The 26,358-nt window shown below is 40.5% G+C and overlaps 1 long non-coding RNA gene across 1 annotated transcript; it reads right to left on the bottom strand.

The window, feature by feature from the left end:
* Window positions 1-835: 835 nt before the first annotated feature.
* LOC132371787 (uncharacterized) lies at window positions 836-24,531 on the bottom strand. Its single transcript, XR_009504970.1, has 8 exons — window positions 23,276-24,531; window positions 22,839-22,937; window positions 13,156-13,370; window positions 8,241-8,332; window positions 7,475-7,657; window positions 6,614-6,845; window positions 2,650-2,714; window positions 836-2,328 (listed from the first exon to the last, which is right to left on the bottom strand). It is a non-coding gene; the product is annotated as an uncharacterized LOC132371787 (long non-coding RNA).
* Window positions 24,532-26,358: the final 1,827 nt, after the last annotated feature.

The following is a 26,358-nucleotide window of genomic DNA, read 5'->3' as shown; positions in this document are numbered from 1 at the left end:
CTCCAACTGGGACCTGGAGGGATTTGACTTTCTCAATAAGACCCCATAATGTCCAAACTCTCAGGCCTGCTTTAGTCATTCATTAACTTGCAATAATTGCATTTTACATGACTAGAATTTTGTACCCTACTTATTGCATTATGGTGAGATTTTGCTATACATTATAGAGGTAAAAGGGGTACAGATTAGAGAGAGGCTCCTGTAGAAAATAATTTCCAGTAAAATTTGAAAGGACCCTCATCAGTGAACATTGTTAGAAATAAGCATTTTTTTTTGCTTTAATATTGAGTACACATGAGTATAAGAGTGAAACATAAAACTGAACGTAAAAACCATGCAAAAATAATAGGCTGTAAAGAATCTTGGAAAAAACCATTTGCCATTAATGTGACAGAAAACAGATGAGTAATTTTCTTACAATCAAAAAAGCTTATTCAAATCAGTAAGAAAAATCTAAGATGTCAAAAGAAAAGTTGGTGAATGAAAATTGGCCAATAAACAACATGAAAAGTTATTCATACTAGTAACCAAAAATGCAAATTATAACAAGCTATCTATACTATCAAATCAATAAAGCTTAAAATAAAAGAAAAATCTATCTAGCAAAATAAATATGTAAGCAGGTTTTTTTTTCTATGTGGTAACCAGTGAATTTCATGTTTGTTATTCTCTTACATAATTTTCATATTTTCTAAAATAGGAAATTCATGTTTACAATCAGAGATGTAAACATTAAACATTTTTTAAGCATTAAAAGAAAATAACAAGGATCCAACTCAATCAGTTATTTCACACACCTATGGGGAAAGTCAAATCAAAGAAACATTTTTACTTGAAGTTATTTTCATTCAGTTGGTCTTTCAACTTTAGTAAACAAACACCCTGAGTGTACTACACGGTGGAATTTGATTACATTGTATTTAAAATTCTATCCAGTTTGTTTTTTTCTCATTTGTTGTCAGTAGGGTAAATGTTTTCCCAGCAACTCCAGGGAAGTGCTGCGTTTGACCACTTTTGTTGGTTCAAAATGGTCAGGCCCCACGTCAGTTAGGGAGAGATGGAAAGACCAAGGAGAAGACTTTGACCATTGTTTAAAAGTTACGCACGATAGGTGGTTTGAGGTTACCACTGTGTTTGTGGCCTAGGGCCTTTGCCCTGGTTATTCTCAATGCCTGGGATGCTTTATCTACCCTCAGATAGTGTGAGTGATTCTCTGCCTCATAGTCTTCAGGTCTTCGCTCATTCATCATCTTCTCAGGAAGCCCTTCTTTCCCCACCCTATTTAAAATTAATCCATCTTCTCTGGTGCTCCCTCTTTCTCCTCTCTGTTTTCCTTTTTTCCATAGCATTTATTTACCTAACATATTATGTATTTTATTTATTTGTTGTTTGCTTGCTTGCTTGTTCTGTTTCTACCTAATAAAATGTAAGCTCTATGAGAGCAGGAATTTTTGTCTGTTTATTTTTATTTTATTTTTATTCTGATGTTTCAGATGACAAAACTGAAACCAGGTCTCTTAATTGTTACAACCCATGGTGCCTACCTACCTACCTACGCTGAAGTGATTCTATGAAGGACTCTACAACTAATCATAAATTGTATTAATTACTGTTATAGATTAAATGTTTGTTATGGAATTCATATGTTGAAATTCTAACTCCTAATGTGACGGTATTAGGAGGTATGATTTTTGGGAGGGGATTAGGTCATGAGGGTAGAACTCTCATGAATGGGATTAGTGCCCTTATAAGAAGACACAGGAGATCTCCCTCCCTCTCTCTCTATCTCTCTCTCTCTCTTTCTCTCTCTCTCTGCTCTCTGCCATATGAAGATACAATGAGAAGATGGCCATCTGCAAATCAGAAAGTGCCAGATCTGCTGGCACCTTGATCTTGGACTTTGCAGCCTCCAGAACTATGAGAAATACATTCCTGTTGTTTAAGCCGCCTCTAGCCCATGGTAACTTGTTATAGCAGCCCAAGCTGTCTAAAACAGTTACTAAGGGGAAAGAGTTAGTTTACGGCAGAGAAAGGTGGCAGATACCTCTGGTATTAGTTTTCTACTGCTGTGTAACAAATCATCACAAATGGCTTGAAACAACATCCACTTACGATCTCACAGCTCTGTCAGATCCAACTGGGTTCTGCGCTCAGGGTCTCCCAAGACTGAAATCAAGGTGTTGGCCAGGCTGGAATTTCATCAGGAGGCTTTGGGGAAGAATTTTCCTTCCAACTCATTCAGGTTGTTGGCAGAGTTCTGTTCCTTGTAGCTGTAGGACTGAGGTCCCCATTTCCCTGTGGCTGTCAGCTGGGGGCTGCTCTCAGATCCTGGAGGCCAATCACAGTTATTTGCCATGGGTTTTCTCCAACTCAACAAGGTAGACCTCCCTGGAGTTGAATCCCTGTCACACTTTGCATTTCTCTGACTTCCCCTTTTGCCAGAGAAAACTCGGCTTTTTAAGGGCTGATGTGATTAGACTAGGCCCACCCAGATAATCTTCCTTTTGCCATATAACTAAGCAAAATCATGGCAGCAACACCACGGGCCAAGGTCATAGGGCCATCCTAAAATTCTGCCTACCACCCCACCTTAATCAAGTGACCAGTTTAACATTATCAGTAATAGGACAAATTGAAATTATGTATCACCTGCTAGGATGCGATGAGAAGAAGCTAGAATCACATCTCTGATATCCCTGCCAAAGTTGTATAACCTGAATATAAACATGAGGAAACATCAAACAATCTCATCAGGAGAGCTGTTCGACAAAATCAGTGGTCATGTATCAAAATGGCAAAGCTGAAGCTCAAAGGGATGGAAAAATAGAGTATTCCTTTCTACAGCATATTAAGAATGTAATTAATGTTTTTCAAAGTACACAGAAATGCCAAGGGTTTTGTCAAGGTCCCAGGCCACTCCTTTATATAGCAATAAGCAGGGTTTTAAATAGTTTTTTTAAATTTTAAAAGGAATTAATATTTACTGATTTTTTTTACATATTTCTCCTAGAATTCAGCATGCAATAAATACATAGGACTACTTTTTAGTTTCTGTTTTTAAAAAAAATCACCCTGCTTTTTTTTATTGTCTTGGTGACCTTAGTCTCTAGACATGACCAGAAACAAGGTCATGAGGTTCCACTTTTTGAGCAGCCCCACTGCCTTCTATGTGTATTGTTTCTCTGCACTTTGCACTACCATGTCCAAATATCAATACAATCTTATCAATTGTTACATGGTTGGCCAAGTTCCCCACACCATGACTTTGCATCCTCCTCACCCTGTCTTTGGATCTGGGGCTTTGGCCTTCTGATCCAAGGCTGTCACTCTCTCTCCCAGCAAGCCAAGGGCAGTGGAGTCAGAGGCAGCAGGCCTCTGAAAATCAAATTATCCACAAGCCCCAGCTCATTCTTTCTTTTCACAACCTCTTTTTCCTGATGTTAGTTATTGTAATAAAGCAACACACACATCACCCAAATATATTCTTCAGAGTAAATCAAATACCAAGTATTTTCTTATAAGTCCAGAAACAGGTTAGTAGATTGAAGTTAGAACCTACAACTCTTCTGAAAGTATTAATAATTGTACATGTGCCAAAATAAAGCTCCCTCTCTTCTGCCTGCCTCTCAGATGATGTAGCTCTTCCTGGACCCCACACTTCCCACTTCCTGGCAAAAATTTGAAACCAGCTAGTCCTAAGGGCCCTTGAACTCCTGAACTAATTCCTTTATTTCTGCTTGAGATTTCAGAGGAAAAAGAATGATCTCAGGAAAATACATCCCTCTACTTCTTTCTTCTCTGATTTCAGAACTTCAAATGTGCAGCTTCTTTCAGATTTGCTTGGTTTATTTCTAAACCAACAGGTGATATTCAAAAGCAGAAAATACTGCTGTAACTGTTGTGTGCTAATGTTCCATAACTTATTTCATTTCTACCTATAAGCTGGAAGCCAAGCACCCAGACAAGGATTTAAATATTTGCTTCATCCTAACTATCAACCGTGTAACATCATCCACTATGAATCTGTGAACTGAAAGAAAACTGCACAATGTGAGGGTTGTCAGTTAAGTTATATTCATGTTCTTACTGAGGACTATAGCCCAGGAGACTATGGCCTCTTGGTAGCTCTGAGAAAGTACTCTGAAGAGGTAGGGGGGAAGGCTAGTTCATATATGATTTTTTTTGGGGGGGCGGTCGCTGGGGAATATGCACAGTCAAGTATGCATCTTGGTAAAAGATTGCTGCTAGTCATAAAGAACAGGTAACTCAAGTCAATGATTTTAGTGCTTTACTATGTATGGGAAAATGCAAGAAGCTGGATTCATTAAAGTTCTTCCTGAGATATACATCTAACTATCTAAGGGGCCTGCTCGTCAGAAGCACAGGGCATCCTGTTACCATCTTCATTTCCTCTCTCTGGAGCACAGAGTTCTTCACCCTGTTATCGCCTTAGTCTCTTCTGTCTGAAGTAAGGGATGCACTGTTGGTCAGCCACTGCAGTGGGTTAATATTCGTAGAATTGGATGGTGAGCGAAACACTCTTTGCTCTTCTTCTGCTTGCAAATCTACCAGTGGATAAGTGGCACATTCACAGCTGTATCCTCTACAAGCTCTGCTGAACAAATAGGTTTGTCTCTCTGGAGTTATGCCCTGCTTCTGTGTATGAGGTAGGTCAGAGCCAGCAGCTGAGGGAGCCCCAAGGCTAAAGTGCAGCTGTGCACTTTGGGCTGTGGCAGAAATGATAGGGCTGATTTAAGAGATTCACCTGGCACCAGCCAGGCTAGACTCACAGGCTATCAATGCTGGTGGGGCCTTAGAGGCACTGAAGGTCTTCCAGGTCTTCAAACATCACAGTCTGGCTAATGCCCAGCCTTCTCTAGTGGCTGGGAATTCACTTCTGCCAACTAGTATTCAGAAAAATCTTGTGTTGAGAGAGGTCTTTCTTACGCTGAGGTAAAATGTGCCTTCCTATATCTTCCACCTATAGATCTCAATTCTGTATGCTGTGACCACACAGCATCCTGATCCTTGTGTAATAAGGAAGAACAAATCTGACTCCATATTGGATCTGTTTCTTTTATTTTAACCTTTGTATTCTATTGCTTTTGCTACAAGTTAATCACTAAAGGGATGTTGCCTATAGCCTAAAATATACATAATGGCCTATCTCTGGGAATCCTGCCTCCCATGCAATGAGCATTAAGCTAAAATACCTTTGTTTAGCTCACGGGAAACATCCTGACCAGGCCCACCTGTGAATGGCTGCAGGAAAGAAGAAATTAACATAACCCCTCTGGAGTCTGGCTAGAACCAGGAAATATTTGCAACAACTTATTGCCTTTTTTTACTTTACCTCTTCACCTCCCCCTCTTTGTTCTATAAAAGAAACTAGCATCCAAACCTGGGCAAGACAGTTCTTTGGGACACTAGTCCACCATCTTCTCAGTCTACTGGCTTTCTGAATAAAGTCGCTATTTCCTTGCTCCAGCCATTTGTCTCTCAATTTATTGGCCTGTCATGCAGCGAGCAGTATGAATTTGGACTTGGTAATGCTGTGAAAGCCCTACAAATATTTGATATAGCTGTTATAGTCCTATGTTATACCCAGTTGTTTTGGGTAAATATCACCAATTAATTGATACAGATGAATGGATAAAGAAGATGTGGTACATATATACAATGGAATATTACTCAGCCATAAAAAGGAATGAAATTGGGTCATTTGTAGAGATGTGGATAGATCTAGAGACTGTCATACAGAGTGAAGTAAGTCAGAAAGAGAAAAACAAATATCGTATATTAATGCATATATGTGGAACCTAGAAAAATGGTACAGATGAACTGGTTTGCAGGGCAGAAATTGAGACACAGATATAGAGAACAAACGTATGGACACCAAGGGGGGAAGTGGTGGGGGGGTGGTGGTGGTGGGATGAACTGGGAGATTAGGATTGATATATATACACTAATACGTATAAAACTAATAACTAATAAGATAACTAATGGATAACTAATGGATAACTAATAAGAACCTGCTGTATAAAAAAATAAATAAAATAAAATTCAAAAATTCAAAAAATAAAAAAGAAATTAAACTAATGAATTCATTTTAATAATTTAATTTATTAATACAATTATCTCATAAGTTTTTAATATTAAATCAAAAGAGTAAATTAATTAATTAAATTCAATTAATACAGTTTAAATTGGACGTGTCTTTAATTTAGTACTGATAGCTTTAAGAGACAAGAAGGATCAAGCTGAACCTTCGAGGATGCCAGCCAGCGCAATGGTGAGGTCATTTTGAAGCCAAGGTCTAGTCTACAGTGTTGCATATTTAAAAGTTCATCTTTGTTAGTTTACTCAGGAGTGATCTGAGTTGGGATAATCCATAATAATCTAGTTCATAACAAACAGATAAATGGGGCAGGATTCTAAGTGACTGCTCTGAGAGAGGTACCCATCATGCAGTCTAGAACATACATGTATCTGCTAGTCACACATTATCTTTTCATTAGATAGAAAGCCTTTGAAAACTACTTGAATATCGGGAGCAATTATAATAACTTTATAGTTATTAAGATTATAAAAAACTTTAGCCTGAGGCACTTACCTCTTGACTAAGCACCCAGCTGAGCACACTGGCCTATGCCTGTGGGCCAGTGATTTGATTCTCTTTCCATAGTGCTGAAGGGGGAGTCTGACAAATTCTGGATGAATGATTCTTCTTGTCAAATATTCTTTATCTGCCACAAATGTGCTTCATCATCACATGTCTGTACTTGGCAGTACATAGTAGTTAGGAGTCTTGGCTCAAGTCAGTTAAGTATTCACTAATTGAATGACTGAATAAATGAATCAGAAATCATTGCACAGGAAGAACAAGGTCAATTAAAATTGGACAGAATAGATTTTATGTTAGTTTGTGAATTTTTCAATGAAAAGTTTGAAAGCACTGTCTTTGCAGATGAGATTTGTAAGAGCTGCCACCCCAGTACTAAGTTAGGAAACACTCCAGCCATCAACATTTGTAACTGTTCTGGACTAAATATTTGTGTCCCCCAAATTCATATGCCGAGACCCTAATCCCCAATGTAATGGTATTTGTAGATGAGGCCATAGGAGTTAGATTAGATCATGAAGGTGAAGCCCTCATGATGGGATTGGTGGCCTTATAAGAAGAGGAGAGAGAGAGACCTCTTTCTCGCTCTGTATGCACCCAAGGAAAAACCACATAAGAACATAAGGAGAAGGTGGCTGTCTGCAAACCAGGAAGAAGATGTTCACCAGCAACCGAATTGGCTGGCACCTTGACCTTGGACTTCCTGGCCTCCAGAACCGTGAGGATAAATGTCTATTGATTAAGCCACCCAGGCTGTGTTATTTTGTCAGCCCGAGCTGACTAAGAGAGTAACATATCATTCAGAGTAGTAAGTTGATTCTGAGATGAGATGTAGGCTATCTGTTTTCTTACTTTGCCTTGAAAAGGATGAAATTTCTGATGTCTTTCCCATTCAGCTCAAGAAATGTACCATGGAGGACTCTGTAGGTCTTGTGCTCTGTCTACAGCGGAGAGGGCCTGCAGAGGAGGACTGGATGGATGGTCCCAGTCTTCCAGACAAAGGAGGATGTGAGGTCACCTGCTGTGGTCGAGGAGCTGAAATGCAGAAAGGGACTTCAGGGAGTGGAGAAGGCTTAGAATTGCTTCTATGAGCAATGCCCCAAGGAATTAACTAAGGATGAAAAGAGGAAACTTAAGCAGCCTTGAGGTTACCACTGAGGTTACATATTATGGATTTAGAGTTGATCCAATGTGTAGACTTTTGTAATTTTCTACAGGAGCACCTGGCCGCCTGGAAGGAGAGAGACAAGAGGGTCGATTCCATCTAGCACTGGGGATTGGCAAGGCAGTTAAGAGCAAAGGATTCCAGGAGGCTTGTTGACATTAAGTAACTAACCCTTAACTAGAAAGAGCTGCAGAGCAGTTGGGCAAGGGATGTTTCAAAGCAGGAGGAGACTACCCACGTGTATAGGTATGAAATGGTTACAGACAATGAACCTGGGAGAACCCTGCCGTCTCCCCCATTGCTTGGGTCTAGCCACTTCTCTGGTTTATACTTATATGAGGATCAAGATCTTCTTTTCCCCTGCTGGCTGATCTCCCTGTATGCTCTATCCTTTGTTTAATTCCACTTCCCCTTCAAACTTGAGGCTCCCATTATAAATAACAATTACCATACCTGACTTGGTGCCCAAGTTGGTGGACAGTTTAGTTGAGACTCTGCTGCCACCTGGTGGTCCTTGGTCACTTCAGATGTCCACGGTATCCAAGCTAGGAAGAGGCAAGTGAAACCAAGACAGAGCTGAATACTCGGGTATGAGCATTCAAGGGGTCTGGAGTTCATGATGAGGGTAAAGAAAAAATAAGTAGGTATGAGAAAGACAGAAAAATAAGAGTTTGTGGCCTAACAGAATTTCAGAGTTTGAAATCTTGATGACAGAGGAGTATTAAGTATCAATACCAAAGGAGTAGCTGTGGTTGTGTGCTTCTAAAAATGTCCTGAAGAAAGACAATAAAGTCTTCTTCAGGTCAAAGAATCCAGGGCCAGGTTGTCGCAAGCAACATTCACATTCTCCACTTGGAGATGAACGTCCCTGTGTTAGAGTCCATGTTTCAATAATATTTTTCATCTCCCACACTTCCCAACACATTGTCTACAAAATGTTGGTTGAATTGGTTTGAATGTTGAAAAATCACTAATGGTGATTGCAGGGGGTGGAGTGGAGATGACAACTGGGATCTGGCTGAGCTAATTTCAAATACTTGGCTTTCTCAAGTTAAGTAGCTGCTTTCAGCCTTTCAGTGACTGCTCCAACACATGGCCATTGGGAAAGTCTCCCCTTACGTGGTACTTTACAGTTTCATGTATATCCTCCTAGGGCGAGAAAGCATCCATCCACGATGTTGCTACGCGCTCATTGCCTGAAATGGGCAAACCACACTCAGAATTGCCCTTTTTACCTTCCCTGCCATTTATTTTCCACTGTGAACTTTCTGTAAGGAAGATTTTCATCCAGGAGTTCTTAGCATAGTGGTCATGGATCCCAGGCTTTGGGGAGGCCCTGAAATCAAATGCAAAATTCTATGCTTGTGAATACTTGTTTACTTTCTCTCATTAAAAAACAGTAATAATTCTTAAAGGAATGTGTGGCCTATGAAAGAAGGGCCCTGGCTTTAGGCAATTTGACTTCCTTTGATCTCAGGCAAGTTTCTGTACCCTTCAAACTCCATCACCTCTTTCCTCCTTTCTGAGTTTGTAAAAGTTTTTGGAAGTTAATTACTCTACTTTCCCATACTTCTGGGAAGTTTGGAATTCCTGTACCTCTGCTTCCTGGGTGGCTCTGCTCTTGACCATACTGTTCTCAGTCAGTTGGGTCGTTGGCCGAACCAGAAGGATTCCCTTCTCTATTCCCTGAAGGGTAGAGGATTTCTAGAGAATTTTAATTCCTTACGTAGTGGATTCTACATTTCTGCTGAGAGCTTGCCCCAAATCATCTGCTTGACTCATTCTTGCTGACCCTCTGATTTAATTTCCCTGTGGCTCATTAGCTCAATAGCCAAAGTTTGCAGTGGCTCTCCAGACTCCTAGTTGCCTGAAGGGTGACTGCTACCGTGAACACTTTGATGACTACTCTGGTTGCCTCTTGATTCTTGAGACATCTTTACAGGCCAACCTATCTATCAGATGACTTCTCTCTTTGTCAGATACGATCATGGATATTGTTTATTTTTTCTAACTTTCTATCATGGAAAGTTTCAAACATATACAAAATTATAGAAAATAGTATACTGAATGTAATGTACAGATCACTGAACTTTAGTTATCATTTTATGGCCAATATGATTTCATCTGTACCCCCTTGCTTTCCATTCCTCACCCTGATTATTTTAAAGCAAACCCGAGGGACTTCCCTGGTGGTCCAGTAGTAAAGAATCCACCTTCCAATGCAGGGGATGCGGGTTTGATCCCTGGTCGAGGAACTAAGATCCCACATACCGCGGGGCAACTAAGCCCGCGCGCCACAACTACTGAGCTCGTGCGCCTCAATGAGAGAGCTCGTGTGCTGCAAACTACGAACCCCATGCACTCTGGAGCCCACGTGCCACAACTAGAGAGAGAAAACCCACACACCACAACTAGAGAGACGCCTGTGCGCCACAACGAAGACCCCGTGTACTCCAACTAAGACCTGATGCAGCCAAAAAAATAAAGAAAATAAATTTTAAATATAAATAAACATAAAAAATAGACTGTAAAGCAAATCTGAAACATCATATCCTCTCATCTGGAAATATATCAGTATATATCTCTAAAAGATAAGAATTCTTAATACCACTTCCCACCTAAAAATTAGCAAAAAATTCCCAGAGTCATTCAGGGTTAAATAGTGGATGAGGGTAGTTTTTCTTGTTCAGAAAAATTTCAAGCTGAAAAAAAAAACCACAATTAAACTTTACCATTGCTAAGCTATCAAACTGCTGTTTAGTTGAGCAAGTCAGGATATTCAGTTTCTATTGCTGACAAAAATTAATAGAACTGAAGTTGTGTAAGTCCACAAGAGTGAATAAAGTTAATTTTTTTTTACAGTATTGGTTCAATAACTCATGATAGATTCAAATATTGCCTTTGAAGTATCTGCTGATGAATCACACAAAGAATAATCACAATCTTTAATATCCTTCTTTTCCACAAGCTTTGTAAGTTTGTCCAACTAAGCCTTTTCCTGCTCCACACCAATTTTTATCACCAGGAGTTGTATACATCTTAGCAGGTTGTACTAAATTCGAAATTTTCTCAACTTCTTTGAAAATATTCTTGCTTGTAGCTCAACACAGACTATTCATAGAAGCCAGTTCTTCAGTCACTTCGAACTTGGCATTGACACGTCCAAGTATACAACAGCTGACCAGCATCAGTACCATCTTGTCAATTCATGAAGATACAAGGAAGAATACTCAGAACCATTAACATTTTTTTTTTAAAACTAACTATTGATGTTGCTACCAAGGTCCTCAACTCCGAACAACTGTTCATATCAAAAGGCTGATCATCTTAAACAGGTTTATTTTCTCCGGACACATTTATTCAGCTTCTATTATCAAACACAATTTAATTAACTTGCCATTGGTAAATGGCTTTCCTTGCTTGCTAACAAGTGAGCCACTCAGAAACTCACTTTGTTTGCAGCCTCATTTACATTTTTAATTCTTGTGAAGAAATTCTGCTATAATGAGGTATTCCATTTTAAATTTCCTAATTTTTCTGACTGTTGCTTTCCTGTGAGTTTGGGATATTGTGATGAGTGCTTAACCTGGAAATGTTGACATATCTTCTGTTATTTTAGCACAGTTATAGTGTCATTGCCTAATAAATATAATTCAATAACAAACAAACCACCCTCTACCAGTGATTTAAAAGTGCAACATTTGAAGTCCACTTTTCTTGTTTAGACATGAAGGATATGTCCTGGTAACATAATATAGAACAAAATAAAATAAAATAAAATGGTATAACAAAATGCTTAGCATTTGTAACACTGTTTTGAGTGAGTTATGACTCATTGAGTGATAAGCATGAAGTGATGAGAGTTCCACATATGGTCTCTGTTGCAACTTTTCAACTCTGCTGTTGAAACTCAAATGTATCCATAGATAATACATAAGTGAATGAGTGTGACTGTGTTACAACAGAACTTCATTTACATATACTAACCCTTAATTTCAAATATTTTTCACATCACAAAATATTCTTCTTTTGATTTTTAAAAACCATTTAAAAATATAAAACCGTTCTTAGCTTGTGGACCATACCAAATAGACAGATTTGGCCCACAGGCCATAGTTTGCCAACCACTGGTCTAGACCATTTTACCTCTAAAAGTTCCACAGATCTTTCAGGTTCCTGAATCTTTGTAGGGTTTATTTCCTATCACCTGAGGTGCACATTTCTTAATTAGGTATTCAAAGCTCTTGCCACTTTCTGTTACCGGGTCCAACTGGCATGGTGTCATCAATATAGTGGACCAGTGACCAGAATGTCCAGGCAATCAAGGTCCATCATTATCACCCATGATCTATATACTTTAAGTGATGATCAAACTGGTGAACTGAATGGGGTACTATGGAGAGCATCACTCCTGCATCCTTTAAGTGGTTGAGGGTGACATGAATCACTGCAGGATGTCCTTTCAATTTACTATCTTTTAGATCAGGAGAGGACTTTTAGGGGTTTCCACTTAGCCTTTCCTGCCATAAAGATTCACTCCACAGAGAACCAATGTGAGGGTTCTTCCAGTTGCTAAATATTCCACAGCCCCCTGACTTGGGGTAGGACTCCATTTATCAATTGTCCTCTAATCATCCCCACTCTAATAAGGAGGCTGATGCTATTTTGGGTTGCTTGGTATTCATGTTGACTTATCCTCAGCCTTCAAAATACCTGAATATTCACTTTCCCCAGTGTGTAGTTAATCTGGTAAATGTCTGCAGGCCCTTTTGAGGAAGGATTGTTCATAGCTATGATAACTACTTGCTATGGTGTTTCAGGGACTTTCTTCGAGGGGACATGGCTCTTCAATCAATGGATTCTGAGTCTGAAAATTGCCTCAACTCTTGAAACTAGACAAGAGACCATGATTTTCCATTGTGGTGCTGACTGACTCAAGATCTTTCTTGGATATATAAATCAAGCAATTGCCTGCCTTTATAGCTTGTTCCTAGGATACCATGGTTTGTTAGTCTTTGGCACAGATTCCTGTGGTTCAAGGCCCCTTGGTCATCACTCTGACCTTGTTATCCATTAGGATAATCACACCAACCTGTCTTCCTTTAGACTTATTGTAGCAATTAACACAGCAAATTAATTCCACCAATCCTACCTTCGCTCTGACAATTATATGCTCTCAACTTGCTTCTTCTACTCCAGAATTCTATCATCCCCCTTGACATCAGGGAGCCCAGTTTTCCCAGCAGTATTTCCTACTTGGCCTACAACCATGGCCTACAGAGGACAGAAAACACTGAGTTTGTTAAGGTTCTAGTGTCTCCCTCATGAAGCATCACTTCTTACTTTAGTGAAAAGAGAGTTCACTCACCTTCCTGAGAAACATAGTCATCTGGTGATTCTTTGGTGTTGCACAAATAAGTCAGTTCTAACAGGCCTGCCTTTCTGAGCCTTTGATCCCTTCCTCTGACGAGGAATTTCCATCATCTCCACCTCATTTACTGTAGGCATCATTTTTTCCCAAACTTTGAGGAGATATTCCAGGAGTTTATTAGGAGTGGCTCCAGGTGCCCTTGCCAGGACAAGCTGGGGGAGGAGAAAGCAGAGAGCAAGGAGAGTGAAAGAACAGACCACATAGTTTTTCCCACTGGTAAATCCTCAAACCCAAAATCAGTTCTAAGCTGAGGGAGGGGAAACACTTTGAAATGGATGACAATTTGAAGTTTCTGGCTGGAGAGTACCTTTTAATACCTGAAAAATCAGACTACTTAATACCCAACAGTGAATAGAAAGTGAACAGGGAGCCATTGGATCTGCCCATGGTATCTCTGAGGAAGAGGGAAGGGAGAGCCAACAGTGTTTTTGAAGGCAAAGGTAAAAGAAAAATAGAGCGGTTCCCTCATTGTACATTATCAATTATAAATGGTTCAAACTACCAGTTGCAAAAGTGTTGAAGTGCAAAATTGTGTTGCTACCTTCTAATTCTTTGAGTTGGTTTTTCCATTTAGGAAATGGGCTACAATGAGCCATTATGCAAGTGAAACCACTAAGCATTCTGTTTTTATAAACACAGGGAACAAAATATATTAAATCTGCATACCACAATATGTGAACCGGTCTTAGAAGTTGAGAAGTAGTGACATAAGGGCCATACAAAGGTCTTAGCCATGAGGTCTGGAGCTCAATGAAGGGAAAACCTCAACCATGATATGAGGGGTGCTGGTCAAAGAAGCTTTCATGAAGCAGATGATATTTAAAAGGACTTGAAATGCTGAGTATGATTTTGAAAGGTATGTAAAAAGAAGTCTTTCCAAGTAGAACGACAGGAAAAGGCACAGTAGTGTGTTACTAGGGATGAGAAATTCAGTTTAGATGAAACAAGGACTGTAATGGCAAACATTACATTACATCCACGTAGGGATGTCATGGAAAACTATGCCTGAAAAAAACATATTTGACTTGTACCTGGAGAGTCCTGGACAGCAGGGAGCAGGATTTATATTTCACATGGAGGCATAGGAGTGATTGATTGAAATTCAAATACTTGCCCTAGTATTTTTCAAAGAATTTCCTGAATATGATTTTCAAGTTGTTTTTAAACCGAGTCTCAAGACAGAGCAAGTGGGAGTAAGAATCTGCTAAGGAGCCAGTGGGCAGGTAATTGCTGAAGCAGAGCAGTGAAGGGGGGGTGGTGGGGGGTGAGTGGCTGTACCATGCCGCTCAGATGGGAAAGACCTGGCAAACAGAGAGAGCCCTAAAGATCAGTCTCTGTCCACCAGCCAGCAACAGCTGAGGTGGAAGGAGGCGGGCGCCTCTTACTCAGGCACTGCTTCTGGATTTGGCATCCTCCAGTAAATCCCTCTTTCCTTGAAGTCCACCTCCGGCCCTGCCCCAGCCTGCTCCTGGTCTGAGTACAGAAAGTGAATGGTACACCACTGTGTCAGATCCTGGGAGCAAAGGGCCTTCTTCTGAAGTTGACTGCTTAACCTTCACGTTGAACACTGGAGCCCAGTATCAAAAGACTATGCTTACATTAGCAAGCATATACTTGATCTTCACATGGAAGAGAGTTATTAGGATGCTGCTAAGGTGTTGAAAACATATCGATAATTGTCTTAGAGAGTTGGTGCAGGGAAGTAATGTGACAGCACGTGTAAAGTGGTTATCACTTCCTGGCACAGAGTAGACACTCAATATTAAGTTCCCTTTCTATCATTTTTCTATAGAAGGGAGTGGCACAGAGTAAGTAATTGATCTCTTACACACTCCCTCCTTGAACCTCCCTGCCCAGCGCAGATATACCCCTCACTATATTCGCCATTCCTGCGGACACGCAGGTGGATGGTTTGAGCCTTGTACCTTCCCTTCCCCTTCTTCTGGACCCCTGTGGCTTGATGCTGTTCCTCTATGATGCAGTGCCTGAAGCAGTACTCAGTTCCCCAGGTATGGGCTGATTAGTGAAGGAGAAACAAAAAGGTTTCTTCATCTTGGCCTAGATACTACAATTCTGTTTTTCCAAGCTAAGATTTCTTTAGGGTTTTGTTTTGCTATGTTTTGTTAAGAAGCCACAACTTGCCATTGACTCATATTCAGCTTCTACCCAACGGAAACCCCTGAGCCTTTTTTTTTTCCCATGTGATACTGTTAAACCATCTCTCCCCCACCCAGATCTTGGACAGCTGTTTGTTGTTCTAGATCTGAGTAAAGGACTTCTCATGTCTGTTAAATTCCATCTTGTTAGATTAATTTTCTCCATTCTAGCCTATCACAATATAAAAATTCTTGTTACGTAAGTGAAAAATTAAATGCAGTGCATTGGCATACAGACGTCAGACTAAGGCCCAAAACATCAAATCACGGAAACCCCTCTAGCAGCAGAGTATAGCAACAACAAAACACCATAGAAAAGACATACGCTGTAGTTTTCTTAACAAAAATGACCCACGAGCCATATAACTCACCAGTGTTAGTCTCTGTTAACTTCCCAACATGCTAGACTCAAAACTTTTTTTCAGGAGAATATATTAAATCTCCAGAACATATGATTTCTTATTACAGTCCAGTATTTATATATTTTTATTTATTTACTTTTTTTTGAATGAAAGATTTTAAAAATTCTATAGTGCTTCATAATTTTCTTTTTTAAAAGTATTTATTTATTTGGCTGCTTCGGGTCTTGTTACAGCACACGGGATCTTTAGCTGTGGCATGTGGGATCTAATTCCTGATCAGGGATCGAACCCGGGCTCCCGGCGTTGCGAGTGTGGAGTCCCAGCCAGTGGACCACCAGGGAAGTCCCTATAGTGTTTGATAATTTTCAAAAGCTTCACACAGATGATTTCATATAATCCCATAATAACCCTTTTTTCTCCTACCCCATATTGTCCCTCCCCGTTCCCTCTCCCCATCTTACATTAACACACATATACGTTCCTCTTCCAAATCATTTTAATACCTTAATTAGTACTAAATAATTAAATTAATAATTTAATACTTTTTACTACTTTTCTTCTTACTAGAAAAAAATCCATTAAAAAAAATGGGGTAACTTTTAAGTTCCTGAGCATTTTATACTTGACTTTTTTAGATTGAGGTAAAATTCACATAACATAAAATTCACCACTTTTAATTCAGTGGCATTTAGTACATTCACGATGCTGTGCAATCATCACCTCTATCTAGTTCCAGAACATTTTCCTCACCCCAGAAGGAAACTCCATACTATTAAGCAGTTTCTCCCCATCCCCCCTCCTCCCAGGCTTGGGCAATCATCAGTCTGTGTTCTGTCTCTGTGGATGCATCTGTCCTGGATATTTCATATAAATGGAATCATACAATGTGTGACATTTTGTGCCTGGCTTCTTTTACTTAGCATAATGTTTTTGTTACAATTCATGTTGTAACGTGTATCAATTTCATTATTTTTATGGCTGAATATTATTCCATTATATGAATATGCCACAATTTGTTTATCCACAATTTATCATTCACTGATGGAAACTGGATTGTCCCACCTTTTAGCTCTTGTAAATAGTGTTGCTATGAACATGCATGCACATGTATTTGAGTACATGTTTTCAATTCTTTTGGGTATGTACCTAGCAGTGGAATTGCTGGTTCATATGGTAATTCTATGTTTAGTTTTTTGAGGAGCCACCAAACTGTTTTCCACAGCCGCTGCACCATTTTAAATTCCCACCAGCATTGTAAGAGGGTTCCAATTTCTCCACATCCTTGCCAACACTAATTATTTTACATTTTAAAATTATAGCCATCCTAGTGGGTGTGAAGTCGTATCTCACTGCAGTTTTGATGTGCATTTCCCTAATGACTAATGATACTGAGCATCTTTTCATTTGCTTGTTGTCCATTTGTATATCTTTTTTATAAATTTATTTATTTATTTATTTTTGGCTGCGTTGGGTCCTCGTTGCTGCGCGCGGGCTTTCTCTAGTTGTTGCGGTGCGTGGGCTTCTCATTGCGGTGGCTTCTCTTGTTGCAGAGAGCGGGCTCTAGGCACGTGGGCTTCAGTAGTTGTGGCATGTGGTCTCAGTAGTTGTGGCTCACAGGCTCTAGAGCGCAGGCTCAGTAGTTGCAGCGCATGGGCTTAGTTGCTCCACGGCATGTGGGATCTTCCCGGACCAGGGCTCGAACCCTTGTCCCCTGCATTGGCAGGCGGATTCTTAACCACTGTGCCACCAGGGAAGCCCCGTTTGTATACGTTTTTGGAGAAATGTCTATTCAAGTCCTTTGCCTGTTTTTAAATTGGGTTGTTGAGTTTTAAAAGTTCTTTGTATATTCTGGATACTAGACTCATTATTTATATGATTAGCAAATAAATTATCCCATTCTCTTTATTGTTTTTTCACTTTTTCAATAATGTCCTTTGATGCACGAAGTTTTTTAAATTTGATGAGATCCAATTTATCTATTTTTTCTTTTATTTCTTATGCTTTTGGTGTCATACCCCAAATCTGTAGCCAAATCTAAGGTCATGAAGATTTATACCCATGTTTTCTTCTAACAGTTTTATGGATTTAACTCTTGTACTTAGATTGTTGATCTATTTTATTTTTTTGTACATGGTGTGAGGTAGAGGTCCAACTTCAATCTTTTTGCATGTGGATATCAAATTGCTTCAGTACCATTTGTTGAAGAGATTTTTATTCTTTCCCCACTGAATGATCTTGGTACCGCTGTCTAAAATTAATTGGCCATAGATGTATGGGTTTTAGTAAGGACCCTCAATTCTATTCCATTGGCCTATCTGTCTATATTTATGCCAATAACACAGCTTTGATTACTGTAGCTTTGTAATAAGTCTTGAAATTGGGAAATGTGAGTCCTCCAACTCTATTCTTCTCTTTCAGTACTACTTTGGCTATTTGGGACCCTTTAAATTCCATATAAATTTAAGAAGTGGATTTTCTATTTTTGCAAAAATGGTCATTAAAATTTTGATACAGATTGCATTGAATCTGTAGAATGCTTTGGGTAATTCTGCCATCTTAACAATATTAAGTCATTTATCAATGAACACAGAACATGTCTTTTCATTTATTTAGGTATTCTTTAATTTTTTCAACAATGTTTTGTAGTTCTTGGTAGGCAAGTCTTTAACTTCTCTGGTTTAATTTGTTCCTAGGTACTTCATTCTTTTGATGCTATAGTAAATGAAATTGTTTTCTTAATTTTCTTTACAAATTGTTCATTGCTGGTGTATAGAAACATGACTAATTTTTTAGTGTTGATCTTGTACCTTGCCACTTTGCTTCATCTATTAGATCTGGTAGTTTTTTTGTGGATTCTTTAGGGTTTACTGTGTATTGGATCGTGTTACTAGCCAAGAGTTACTGTACGAACCCTTGCTGTTTTTCTAAAACCAAACCAACACCTATGTAAATAGTCCTTTTTATTAAACTCTCCTCAAATTACAAATTTCCTTTGGGGACTGAAACTGATACAAGCTGTCAATCAGGATTCAATGGATAAAATAGAAATAGTTCTGAATATTTTAAAAGAGAGAAATTTAATGGAAAGAATTGGTTACATGGATATTGGAAGACCTGAGAGGCCAAATAAGTAAGAGTAAAGGAACCCAGAAATCAGCAACACATGGAAGCCACTACCATTCCTATGATGGAGGGACAAAAAATACTGTGCTATCAGATCCTGGAGGCTGGAGTGTCCTGGAAGAAGCTAGAAGCTAGTTCAAAGGGAACTGGAGCCATAGGAGAGACTCGTTGCTGCCTGGAGATGCAGCCTGAGACAGGAGAAAATATCCCTCCCTCCCTTTTCCCTCCTCCAACTCTCCAAGCTTGTGAGTTGATTGAATCTGACCAGAAGCCAGCTAACATAGGAGTCTGAGAAAAGCAGCATGCAGGAGAAAGCAGAGTTGAGCATGGGTGTGATCAGAGAACATGCACCTCACACCACACAAAGAAGACCCTTCTAAATAAGGTGATATTTCACTAGAGACTTTAAAGAAGTAAAGAAGCAAACCATGCAGATATTTGGAATAAAGATGTTCCAGGTTGCAGGAGAAAAAGTGCAAAGGCCCTAGGAAGAGCATGTTTAGGGGCACAGGCAACGAATGATCCTACAACAGAAACAGCACGGGAGTGGCAGGAGATGAGATCAGAGGGAAAGACAGGCAGCAGACCACATAGGGCTTTATATGCCATACGATGGGCTTTGGCTTTTGCTCTGAGATGGAGTCATTGGCAAGTTTTGAGCAGAGGAGTGACATGATCTGACTATGGTTTAAGAGGATCCTTGTGGCTGCTGTGAGGAAAAGAAACTTTAATGGGGCGAGAGACCAAGAGAAAAAACGGTTTAGAAATTATCTCAATAATCGAGGCAAGGTAGCTTGGGTGAGGGCCAACAGGTAGAGGAGAGGTAAGATTTGCATCTATGTTGAAGATGGAGCCTACAGACGTCGTTGTTGGGTTATACGTGCATGTGAAAGAAGGACTGGCATCAAACTGACCTCAGCTTGAGGAGTGCAGGTTTGGAGGGGAAACCAGGAGCTCACTTAGGGACATATGAAGTGTGACACGGCTATTAGACACCCACACACAGCTGTGGGGGAAGGCTATTGAACAGTGATTCTGGAAGCTGGGAGATGTTTGGACCGGAGATGTAAGTGTGGTGGTCACGGGCATATAAACAGTACGTGTCTTAGTTTGGGCTCCCCTAGAAGCAGACCTTGACAAGAATTTGAGCGCAAGTAGTTTGTGAGGAGAGTTCAAGAATTACCAGTAGAGAAGAGAAGTGAGACAGGAAAAGGAAGAGAATCAATAAAATGTGCGTTACGAAAGAAGTTACCTCCGTTGGCAACTGAAATTTGTCCCATTGTGGAATTCTGGGAGAGAGTGTAGAACAGGCTTCCAAGGAATGTAATACGGGCGGGTCAGGCTCACGGCTGTTAGCGAGCGATGTTAGCAGTCCCGCTCAGCCATTGGTCGGCATCGCAGGGGGCCCCTCTCCCAAACGAGCGACCGTTAGGGAGCAACTGTTACCGAGCGACCGTTAGCAAGCGACCATTAGCAGTCCCGCTCAGCCATTGGTCGGCATCCCGGTGGCCCCGCCCCCCTTCCTCTGTATAAAAGGAGCCCGAATTCGGACTGAGAGAATACGGTATTTTTGAGACATTAGTCTGCCATCTTCTTGGCTTTCTGACTAAAGTCGTTATTCCTTGCCCCAACAATTCGTCTCCCAATTTATTGGCCTGTTGTGCAGCGAGCAGAGCGAGCTTGGGCTCCGTGACAGGTATCCTAACTGAGGGATTGGAAAGCTAGGTTAATTATCCACCAAACTACCGTCCATCTTGGGTTGAGGGCTGCTCTGGGGGCATTAACTCTCCAGCACTTCCAGCTTCCTCACAGGAGAGCCCCTCGCCCCGGGGGCCATTAACCCCTCCCCTAACCCAGGGAGACTCAGAAGAAAGGTTGCCAGCAAGCAGCCTTCTGTGTGTACTGGCGAGTCTTGAAGGGATACAGGTGGGGAGGCCACAGCATGAAATGATCTAGCATCACCCCAAAAGCGAGTGAGGTTAGAGAGAAAAGCTGTCCAAAGCTCTATAGCATTCCAACATTTAGAGGTCAAGGAAATGAGAAGAAACCAGCAAAGGAGACTGAGGAGAGGCTGGTGAAAAAGAGAGTGGAGTCCTGGAAGGCAAGTTTAAAAAGTGCTCCTAGCAGGAGGAAGAGAGTGACTGTGTCACGTGCTGCAGAAGGGCCAACTAAGGTGAGGACTGAGGACTGATGGTTGGATTTAGCAATTTGCAGACCACGGTGACCTTGGCAGGATCAATTTTGGAGGTGTGCTTCAGGATAGGGAGTGAGTTCCTAAGAGAAGAGAAATCGGCGACAGCCTGTACAGACAACTTTTTCAAACAGTTTTGTTGTGGAGAAACTGAACAGTGGCTGGAGGGAGATGTGGGGCTCAAAGAGAGGGGTGTGTGTGTGTGTGTGTGTGTGTGTGTGAGAGAGAGAGAGAGAGAGTCTGCGTGTGTGTGTGTGTGTGTGTGTAAAATGGGAAATGTTGCAGCACATTTGCATGTTGATGGGACTGATCCAGTCAAGAGGGAAAAACTGATGAGGCAGGAAAAAGAGGGAAAACTACAGAAGTGATATCCTTAGTAAATGAGAGGGAATGGGATCAGTGCACAACTGGAGGGGGCTTCCTTAGGAGCACACGTTCATCGAGGGTAAAAGAGAGAAGGCAGAAGCTATGGCCACGTAGAGAGTGGGGGAGTGTGTAGAGATTCTCTTCTGAATTGCAATATTTTTCACAGAAGCAACGAAGTCAGCTGGTATTTGAGAACTGAGGAGGAAGAGTTGTTGGAGGATTGAGGAGAGAGAAGAAGGTATGGGATAGTCATTCAGGATTGGGAATAGATGAGAGAAATGGAGAGAGATGGCCAAGTAGCACCAAAGGTCCACTTGAGCTTAGTGATCATAATTTAAAGTGAGAGCAGTCAGCAAGGTTGGGTCTTTCTCCAGCCATGTTCAGCTGTTGCATGCAGGCATGGAGTAGGGGAAATTAGATTTGACCAAGGTTGAGCAGGCTTTATTTATGACCCCCAACCTGTGATTTTGCTCCAGGAAATTATATAGTAATTAGCTAAGAAATAAAACTTTCTTGGCAAAGTCATCCTGAATTCCAAGATTCTTGGGAATATGCTATAAGCAAAGAGAGAAAAGTGATTTGTGGGAAAGTAAGGTAGAAGTAGCTTTACTCAATCCATTTTGAAAGTGTTGCTCTACAAAAACTGATCTGGGATTTTGCAGGAAGCAATTGGCTAACCCTTCTACCCTCAATAAATATTGTGAACTAGCCTTCCTCGCTGAGCCTCTTGGCTCTGGTGGACCCTGCAGCTGCCTACTAGCTAAGGGATCAGAAGCCAACATTTCATTTAACTGTTAGTATTATAAATAATCTGTTCCCATTCACAAGAGGATGAACATATGACAACCACAGAGATTGTAAAAAGCAAAAAAGGTGTGTTTAAAGTAGCCCCACCTTTCTCTAGTAAAATTTTTTACTCTGGTCCTTTTGCAGGTAGAGCTCACATCTTTGATGAGCCTCTGGTCAAAGATTCTAGTAAGAAAACTCTGGATAATCTGGACCTTTGTTTTACTCCTCGCCAATGGGAGTTACGGTACTGTGTCTTTCCATCCCAGTATCCAGTTTCTGGACAAGGTCTAACAGCCCAGCTACAAGTGCTCAGAAGCCACCGGATGTGGGCAATGAAAGGGGGGACATAGTGAGTTGAATACTGTTCCCCCAAAAGGTATGTCCAAGTTCTAATTCCTGGAACCTGTGAATATGACCTTGCTTGAAAATAGGATCTTTGCAGATGTAATTAAGAATCTTGGGATGAGATCATCCAGGATTTAGGATGGGCCCCAAATCTAATGACTAGTATCCATATAAAGAGAGGGGAGAGGGAGCTTTAAGACACAGAGACACAGGGAAGGAGGTATTTTGAAGATGGAGGCAGAGGCTGGAGTGCTGCATCTATAAGGGCCAAGGATTGCTGGTAATTACCCGAAGCTAGGGGAGAGGCATGGAACAGATTCTCCCTCAGTGTCTTCAGAAGGAACCAATCCTGCTGACACCTTGATTTCAGACTTCTGGCTTCCTGAACTGTGAGAGAATAAATTTCTGTTGTTTTAAGCCACGCCTGTGGTAACTTGTTATGGTAGCCCTAGGAAAACAATACAGGGAGTGAACTCATAGTAAAGTGAAGAATACATGGTCAGGAAAACCACAAGGAAGCATTCCTGGGACCATGGAAGGAGGCTGGGACCACCTGAAGTTCTTAAAACCTTGTGGCATTTCCCTTAGATTCCTTCTAGAAGAGTATGGCTCCTCCTCCAGAAATCATGTTTCCGGATAGTCTGGAAAACCTGCAGTTATTTTGAGTCCATTGTCCCATTTCCATGAAAGTGTTTGCAAATATTTTGCTCCTCAGGAAGTCTTACCCTTATGATTTAATCAGCCTGATTCTGCAGTCCTGAAATTTCTGCTTGCAGCAGGACTGAGCTGGGAAGACCATCCTTGAGGAGGGCAGCCTCCCAGACACTTGTCTCTCCCTGGATTCCTGACTTGTGTCATCTGGAATGAAAAGAAATAACAGCCAGCACTGCACTTTGATGTACTGGTGCTTTTATTCATTCTCTTCTCTGCCTTAAGTGCTCCTACTCCACTTAGGGAGACCCTGCTCACCCTTTGAGACTTGCCCAAATGCATTCTGCTCTGTGAAGGCCACCCTGGAACCACAGAATTGTTTTCTTCAACATTCCCACAGAACTTGTGCACTTCTGTTGAAGGACTTATTAAATTTTATTATAGCTTATTATGTATTTGTCTTACCTGAAACACTCCAGAGGAAGTATTATTCATGTCTGAATCACCAGCACTTAGTCTAGAAGCTAGCTCAATAGATGTTTTTGGTATAAACTAAAGAAAGCAGTATCTTAGAAAACCTACAGTAACCAAACTCAAGAGTTTCTTGAAAACATACAACTGCTCTTATTTAACGTCATCTATTTTGGATTTCAAGCCATTGGAATTTGGCAAGGAACAAAGTAACATAGAAATTAGTGTGTCCTCTATGAGTAAAGAGTTCAGTAAGTGTTTGCTGATTTGCTGTTATGGTCAGAGGAGAACTTCTCTCCAGGAGATGAAAAGGGCAATGTCACCCCCAGCACTGCAAGCTTCTTGAACACGAGGGAGGGAGAGTCTTCCTATTTTGGATTAAAATTTAGCAAAGGCTTTCCAGAATTAGCCACCGAAGAAGCACTCTGAGCCATCTTTCCTTTATCTGGTCACTGAAGAAAGCTAAAATGTTTACCACAGATGGTGTTCAAAGTGATGTTATCACTCTATGGTCTATCCAAATGCCTCCTCCCATCATATTTGGTTTGGAGTTTTACCTGGAGTTTTATATATTTGAAAATATTCAGAATGAATCCTCAGTTGCAAAAGAAAAATGGGCTGTGCTCTAAACTTATATGTGAATATGCTCCATAGAAAAGATGAAAACATCCAAGTGAACAGAAGCTGAGGGCATAAATAAAAGAGGAAGGTTTGGATAGGTAAGTATGTGTGTTCCCATGGGAACATACAGCTGCTGCCAACAAAAACCATGGGAAAAGGCTACAGACTCTTCCTATGATTCAGGCTAAAAACAAGTTTGTAAAGAAGTTAAAATACATGTGAATCATTTCCTTTTTCATCCACCACAATCATTACTATCAAGTCAAAAGCTGTCCTAGCATCATACGGAAAACCAGCCTGTTGTGACAACTGGAGATGTTTGCACTAAATAATCTCCCCACCAAGAAATCCAACAGCTTCTAATATCCACCACATAACATTGAAATGGCCTTCACCTATTAAGACCCTCACGATCTGGCAGTACAATCTCTAACCCACTTAATTCATGACTGCTTCTCCATTTTGATCAAGATGGTCTCCTCACTACCCCCTACAGACTACCCCATGTATCATGTTTATTCATAACTCCAAACTTTACTCATACTGTCTCCCAGTGCATTTTCCTTTTTCTTTATTCAAACCAACTTATTCAAGTCCAGTCCCAGTATCATCTGAACTACATGGTTTGTCATGACTGCAAACTATATTGGTATCTCTCTACTCTGAATTTCTATACTGTCTCTCGACAGCTAGAATCCCAAGCTAATGTTTCTTGTGAAATTAACTTATCATTTATAAACACTCATTGGCTTCACACACTGTGCTGGGAGCATAACGGAGATTTCTTGCAGATCTTCTAGCTGTTTTCTTTGCTGGGCTCAGCATTTTAAACAATTCTTTCCTTCCCAAAGATGACCAAGATAACTAAGGACTTTTTGCTCCTTTTCAATACTATGCAAGGGAAGCACTTTTCCCCCTCTCCTTGGGCTAAGAAAGATTAGTGGATACTAAACTGGTGAGAGCTGTTAGAATCTTCAACTTTAACCCCTTCCAAATTGAATAAACCTCAGTTAAAGTACAAATTAGTCACTAATTAAGGAAAGCCTGTGTAGATAAGAAAGTATTCATTTTGGATCCTTTGACCTCTTTTTGATTATCCAGATTGTGGAATCACAAACAGGGATATTCAGTGGGATGTGCTGATTCTCAGCCCAGGATTCAGAATGAGAGTAATTCTTTTGGGATCTGAACCTTGCAAGAAAAAAAAAATGGACAAGGCTAGATTCAGGTCTCAAGTCTGGCAATCCCAGTTTAGTCATGAACAGATAATGGAACCTCCATAACAATAAAATTTGCTTAATATTTGAAACCTCCAAATGCCTCTATTTCTAGGGCAATATCATCTCTGTAATAAGAAACTTTCTAGATGCCAAGAAATTTAGCCTATTTTAAAAAGTCACTCTAGTTCACCCGTGATGAATGAGAGGAAAACTGAAACCAAAATTCTCCTCACTTTAACTGAACAAATTGTAGCCTGCCTTTGAGTGACTTTCCTGTAGTTTACCTGCTGTGGTAGATTATTGTCAAAAATATTTACACCTTCTCCCTTTCACCCCTTGACTCTGGGCTTGGCCATGTGACTTGCTTTGGCAGATGTGACATAAACAGGGGCTTGAAATGTGCTTGAGTGGTTGGGCTTGCCTCTTGTACCTCTGTCTTCACCATGAGAAGAGCATGTCTTAATTAGTCATCCATCTAAGGAGGGTGAAGAGCCACTGCCCAGCTGACCTGCAGCTTTGTGAGATTAAACGATTATTATTCTAAGGTACTGAGCTTTGGGGTGGTTTGTTACACAGAATTTGGGGGGCCATAGCTAACTGATATATATACCAATAGCTAAATAAATGACCAGATTTTCCCCAATTCTGTTTCAGTTCCCAGAAAATACCATTTTTGACCCTAAAAGATGCAAGTATATTTTTCTATGAGCTTCTAGATCAAATGGCACAGTGTGCTGCAGACAAACACGTCTATTTTTCTTTTTTTTTTCTACGTTTCTGACATCGTTTCCCTCTGAGCATTGGGAGTGCTCAGAGGGAAATGTGATGTCCCTATTTGCACAGGT

The sequence above is a fragment of the Balaenoptera ricei genome, chromosome 9 (genome assembly GCF_028023285.1).
Source record: "Balaenoptera ricei isolate mBalRic1 chromosome 9, mBalRic1.hap2, whole genome shotgun sequence".
Classification (NCBI taxonomy): Eukaryota; Metazoa; Chordata; class Mammalia; order Artiodactyla; family Balaenopteridae; genus Balaenoptera; species Balaenoptera ricei.
Note: the sequence above shows the minus strand (reverse complement) of the source record. Positions and strands in the feature narration are given on the sequence as shown.